We start from the raw sequence: 6,596 nt of genomic DNA on the forward strand, positions 1-6,596 counted from the left end.
AGATATGGGGTCGGTTATGGGGTTGTAGGGTCAGTTATGGGGGCTGGGGGGAGATATGGGGTCGGATATGGGGGTTGTAGGGTCAGTTATGGGGGCTGGGGGGAGATATGGGGTCGGTTCTGGGGGTTGTAGGGTCAGTTATGGGGTCAGTTACGAAAGTTGGAGTGAATATGGAGTCACTTATGGGGGTTGAGGGGAGATTTTGAGGCAGTTATGGGGGCTGGGGGAGATATGGGGTCGGTTCTGGGTGTTGTAGGGTCAGTTATGGGGGCTGGGGGGAGATATGGGGTCGGTTATGGGGTTGTAGGGTCAGTTATGGGGGCTGGGGGGAGATATGGGGTCGGTTCTGGGGGTTGTAGGGTCAGTTATGGGGGCTGGGGGGAGATATGGGGTCGGATGTGGGGGTTGTAGGGTCAGTTATGGGGGCTGGGGGGAGATATGGGGTCGGTTCTGGGGTTGCAGGGTCAGTTATGGGGGCTGGGGGGAGATATGGGGTCGGTTCTGGGGGTCGTAGGGTCAGTTATGGGGGCTGGGGGAGATATGGGGTCGGTTCTGGGGGTTGTAGGGTCAGTTATGGGGGCCTGGGGGAGATATGGGGTCGGATCTGGGGGTTGTAGGGTCAGTTATGGGGGCTGGGGGGAGATATGGGGTCGGTTCTGGGGGTTGTAGGGTCAGTTATGGGGGCTGGGGGGAGATACGGGGTCGGATATGGGGTGTGGGTGGTGCTGAACCGCATGGCTGTGGGCTGGGGGGCTGCTGTGGGGAGATATGGGGTCGGATATGGGGGTTGTAGGGTCAGTTATGGGGGCTGGGGGGAGATATGGGGTCAGTTCTGGGGTTGTAGGGTCAGTTATGGGGGCTGGGGGGAGATATGGGGTCGGTTCTGGGGGTTGTAGGGTCAGTTATAGGTGCTGCTGGGGGGAGATATGGGGTCGGTTCTGGGGGTTGCAGGGTCAGTTATGGGGGCTGGGGGGAGATATGGGGTCGGATCTGGGGGTTGTAGGGTCAGTTATGGGGGCTGGGGGGAGATATGGGGTCGGTTCTGGGGGTTGTAGGGTCAGTTATGGGGGCTGGGGGAGATATGGGGTCGGATATGGGGGTTGTAGGGTCAGTTATGGGGGCTGGGGGGAGATATGGGGTCGGATATGGGGGTTGTAGGGTCAGTTATGGGGGCTGGGGGGAGATATGGGGTCGGTTCTGGGGGTCGTAGGGTCAGTTATGGGGGCTGGGGGGAGATATGGGGTCGGATATGGGGGTTGTAGGGTCAGTTATGGGGGCCTGGGGGAGATATGGGGTCGGTTCTGGGGTTGTAGGGTCAGTTATGGGGGCTGGGGGGAGATATGGGGTCGGTTCTGGGGTTGTAGGGTCAGTTATGGGGGCTGGGGGGAGATATGGGGTCGGTTCTGGGAGTTGTAGGGTCAGTTATGGGGGCTGGGGGAGATATGGGGTCGGATGTGGGGTGTGGGTGCTGCTGAACGGCATGGCTGCGGGCTGGGGGGCTGCTGGGGGAGATATGGGGTCGGTTCTGCGGGTTGTAGGGTCAGTTATGGGGTCAGTTACGAAGGTTGGAGGGGATATGGAGTCACTTATGGGGGTTGAGGGGAGATTTTGAGGCAGTTATGGGGGCTGGGGGGAGATATGGGGTCGGTTCTGGGAGTTGTAGGGTCAGTTATGGGGGCTGGGGGAGATATGGGATCGGTTCTGGGGGTTGTAGGGTCAGTTATGGGGGCTGGGGGGAGATATGGGGTCGGTTCTGGGGGTTGTAGGGTCAGTTATGGGGGCTGGGGGAGATATGGGGTCGGATGTGGGGGTTGTAGGGTCAGTTATGGGGGCTGGGGGGAGATATGGGGTCGGTTCTGGGAGTTGTAGGGTCAGTTATGGGGGCTGGGGGGAGATATGGGGTCGGTTCTGGGGTTGTACGGTCAGTTTTGGGGGCTGGGGGGAGATATGGGGTCGGATGTGGGGGTTGTAGGGTCAGTTATGGGGGCTGGGGGGAGATATGGGGTCGGATCTGGGGGTTGTAGGGTCAGTTATGGGGGCTGGGGGAGATATGGGGTCGGTTCTGGGGGTTGTAGGGTCAGTTATGGGGGCAGGGGGGAGATATGGGGTCGGTTCTGGGGGTTGTAGGGTCAGTTATGGGGGCTGGGGGGAGATATGGGGTCGGTTCTGGGGGTTGTAGGGTCAGTTATGGGGGCTGGGGGGAGATATGGGGTCGGTTCTGGGGGTTGTAGGGTCAGTTATGGGGGCAGGGGGGAGATATGGGGTCGGATATGGGGGTTGTAGGGTCAGTTATGGGGGCTGGGGGGAGATATGGGGTCAGATGTGGGGTGTGGGTGCTGCTGAACGGCATGGCTGCGGGCTGGGGGGCTGCTGGGGGGAGATATGGGGTCAGTTATGGGGGCTGTAGGATCAGTTATGGGGGTTGTAGGGTCAGTTATGGGGGCTGTAGGATCAGTTATGGGGGCTGTAGGGTCAGTTATGGGGGCTGTAGGATCAGTTATGGGGGCCGTAGGGTCAGTTATGGGGTCAGTTACGAAGGTTGGAGAAGATATGGGGTCAGTTATGGGGCTGGGGGGAGATACGGGGTTGATTATGGGGGCTGTAAGGTCAGTTATGAGGGTTGTAGGATCAGTTATGGGGGTTGTAGGGTCAGTTATGGGGATTAGGGAAGATTTGGGGTCAGTTATGGGGGCTGGAGAACAAATATGGTCTGCGAGTAGAACTGTGGGGTCAGGAGGATCAGTTATTGGGGATCCTGATCCTCACCATAGTCTTACTGTTCCTAATCCCAATCCCAATTCCATCCTGATCCCAATCCCAACCCCAGTTCTGGTCCAATGAATCTCAATCCCAATCCCAATCCCAATCTGATGATCGCTGACCTCAATCCCAATCCCATTTCCGGTCCTATGGATCCCAATTCCAATCCCAAACTGATGGATCCCAATCCCGAACCCCATCCCAGTCCCAAACTGGTGAATCCCAAACCCAATCCGATGGATCCCAATTCCAATTCAGTAGATCTCACTCCTAACCCCAATCCCAATCCCAAACCCAATCCCAACCTGGTGGATCCCAATTCCAATCCCAATCCCAATGTGACAGCTTCCGGTCCAAATCCCAATCCCAATCCCAAACCCAATCCCAACCTGGTGGATCCCAATTCCAATCCCAATCCCAATGTGACAGCTTCCGGTCCCAATCCCAATCCCAAATCCAATCCCAACCTGGTGGATCCCAATTCCAATCCCAATCCCAATGTGACAGCTTCCGGTCCCAATCCCAATCCCAATCCCAAATCCAATCCCAACCTGGTGGATCCCAATTCCAATCCCAATCCCAATGTGACAGCTTCCGGTCCCAATCCCAATCCCAATCCCAAACCCAATCCCAACCTGGTGGATCCCAATTCCAATCCCAATCCCAATGTGACAGCTTCCGGTCCCAATCCCAATCCCAATCCCAAACCCAATCCCAACCTGGTGGATCCCAATTCCAATCCCAATCCCAATGTGACAGCTTCCGGTCCCAATCCCAATCCCAAACCCAATCCCAACCTGGTGGATCCCAATTCCAATCCCAATCCCAATGTGACAGCTTCTGGTCCCAATCCCAATCCCAATCTCAATCCCAAACCCAATCCCAACCTGGTGGATCCCAATTCCAATCCCAATCCCAATGTGACAGCTTCCGGTCCCAATCCCAATCCCAATCCCAAATCCAATCCCAACCTGGTGGATCCCAATTCCAATCCCAATCCCAATGTGACAGCTTCTGGTCCCAATCCCAATCCCAATCCCAAATCCAATCCCAACCTGGTGGATCCCAATTCCAATCCCAATCCCAATGTGACAGCTTCTGGTCCCAATCCCAATCCCAATCCGAAATCCAATCCCAACCTGGTGGATCCCAATTCCAATCCCAATCCCAATGTGACAGCTTCTCGTCCCAATCCCAATCCCAATCCCAAATCCAATCCCAACCTGGTGGATCCCAATTCCAATCCCAATCCCAATGTGACAGCTTCCGGTCCCAATCCCAATCCCAAACCCAATCCCAACCTGGTGGATCCCAATTCCAATCCCAATCCCAATGTGAGAGCTTCCGGTCCCAATCCCAATCTGGGAGCTCCTGATCCCAATCCTGGTCCCAGTCTGGTGGATCCCAGCCCCAATCCCAATTCCAACCCTGATCCGATGGCTCCCGATCCCAATCCCAATCCATTGAGTCCCAATCCCAATCCTTGTCCTGATCTGATGGATCCCAATCCTGATCCCAATCCCAATCTGTTGGATCCCAATCCTAATCCTGGTCCAGTGCGTCCCAGCCCCAATCCTGATCCCAATCCATTAAATCCCAATCCCAACCCTTGTCCTGATCCGGTGAATCCCAATCCTGCTCCCAGTTCGATGGATCCCAATCCCAGTCCCAGTCCAACGGATCCCAGCCCCAATCCCAATCCCAATCCCAATCTCCATCCGGTGGATCCTGATCTGTTGGATTCCAGCCCCAATCCCAATCCCAATCCCAATCTCCATCCGGTGGATCCTGATCTGTTGGATTCCAGCCCCAATCCCAATCCCAATCCCAATCTCCATCCGGTGGATCCTGATCTGTTGGATTCCAGCCCCAATCCCAATCCCTATCCCAGTCTGATGGATCCCAAAACCAATCCCAGCCCTGGACCGGTAGATCCCAATCCCAATCCCTATTCTGGTCTGTTGGATCCTGATCCGCTGAATCCCAATCCTAATCCTGGTCCCGTTCCCGGTCCGCTGGATCCCAATCCTTATTCCAACCCCTATCCAACAGGTCCCCATCCCAATCCGTTGGATCCTGATTCTGATCCCAATCCCAATACTAATCCCAGTCTGGTGGATCCCAATCCTGGTGCCATTCCCTGACTGTTGGATCCCAATCCCAATCCCAGTCTGAAGGATCCCAATCCGTTGGATCCTGATTCTGATCCCAATCCAAGTCCAGTGGATCCCAATCCCAATCTGTTGGATCCCGATTCTGATCCTAATCCCAATCCCAATCATGGTCCAATGAATCCCCATCCCATTCCATTGGATCTTGATCCCAATCCCAATCTCAATCCCGATCTGTTGGATCCCAATTCCAATCCCAATCTGTTGGATCCTAATTCTGGTCCCAATCTCAATCCCGGTCCATTGAATCCTGATCCCAATCCCAATCCCAGTCCGCTGGATCCTAGTACCAATCCCAATCCCAATCTGTTGGATCCCGATTCTGATCCCAATCCCAATCCCGGTTCGTTAGATCCCAATCCCAATCCCGGTCCATTGGACCCGATCCCATTTTGAATCCCGGTCCATTGGATTCCATCCCCAATTCCAATCCCAATCCCAATCCCAATCCCGATCCTTCGTATCCCAATTCCAATCCCAATCCTGGTACATCGGATCTCAATCCCAATCCCCATCCGTTGGATCTCGACCCCATTCCCAATTCCAGTCCTTTAGATCCTAATCCTGATCCCAATCCCAATCCCGGACTGCTGGATCCCAATTCCAATCCCAATTCCAAATCTGATCCTGGTCTGTTGGATTCCAATCCCAATCCAGTTCTGTCAGATCCCAATCCCGATCCTTGTCCATTGGATCTCAATCCCAATCCCGATCCCGGTTCCAATCCCAATCCGGGTCCGTTGGATCCCAATCCCAATCCAGGTCCATAGAATCCTAGTCCCAAACCCAATCCCTATCCCGGTTCCAATCCCAATCCAGGTCCATAGGATCCTATTCCAATCTCAATCCCGATCCCGGTTTCAATCCCAGTCCAGGTCCATAGGGTCCTAATCCCAATCCCAATCCCGATCCCAGTTCCAATCCCAATCCGGGTCCGTTGGATCCCAATCCCAATCCAGGTCCATAGAATCCTAGTCCCAAACCCAATCCCGATCCTGGTTCCAATCCCAATCCGGGTTCGTTGGATCCTATTCCAATCCCGATCCCAATCCGTTGGATCCCAATCCCAATCCAGGTCCATAGGATCCTAGTCCCAATCCCAATCCCGATCCCGGTTCCAATCCCAAACCGGGTCCATAGGATCCTATTCCAATCCCCATCCCAATCCCGGTTCCAATCCCAATCCAGGTCCATAGGATCCAATCCCTATCCCGGTTCCAATCCCAAACCGGGTCCATAGGATCCTAATTCCAATCCCAATCCCGATCCCGGTTCCAATCCCATTCCGCGTCCGTTGGATCCTATTCCAATCCTGATCCCGATCCCAATTCCAATCCCAATCCCAGTCCGTTGGATTCCAATCCCAATCCAGGTCCATAGGATCCTAGTCCCAATCCCGATCCCGATCCCGGATCCAATCCCAATCCGGGTCCGTTGAATCCTAATCCCAATACCAATCCCGGTTCCAATCCCAATCCAGGTCCGTTGGATCCTAATTCCAATCCCAATCCCGATCCTGGTTCCAATCCCAATCCAGGTCCATAGGATCCTAATCCCAATACCAATCCCGGTTCCAATCCCAATCCGGGTCCGTTGGATCCAAATCCCAATCCAGGTCCATAGGATCCTAGTCCCAATCCCAATCCCGATCCCGGTTCCAATCCC

The sequence above is a fragment of the Meleagris gallopavo genome, unplaced genomic scaffold (assembly GCF_905368555.1).
Source record: "Meleagris gallopavo unplaced genomic scaffold, MGAL_WU_HG_1.1 scaffold_16, whole genome shotgun sequence".
Taxonomy (NCBI): Eukaryota; Metazoa; Chordata; class Aves; order Galliformes; family Phasianidae; genus Meleagris; species Meleagris gallopavo.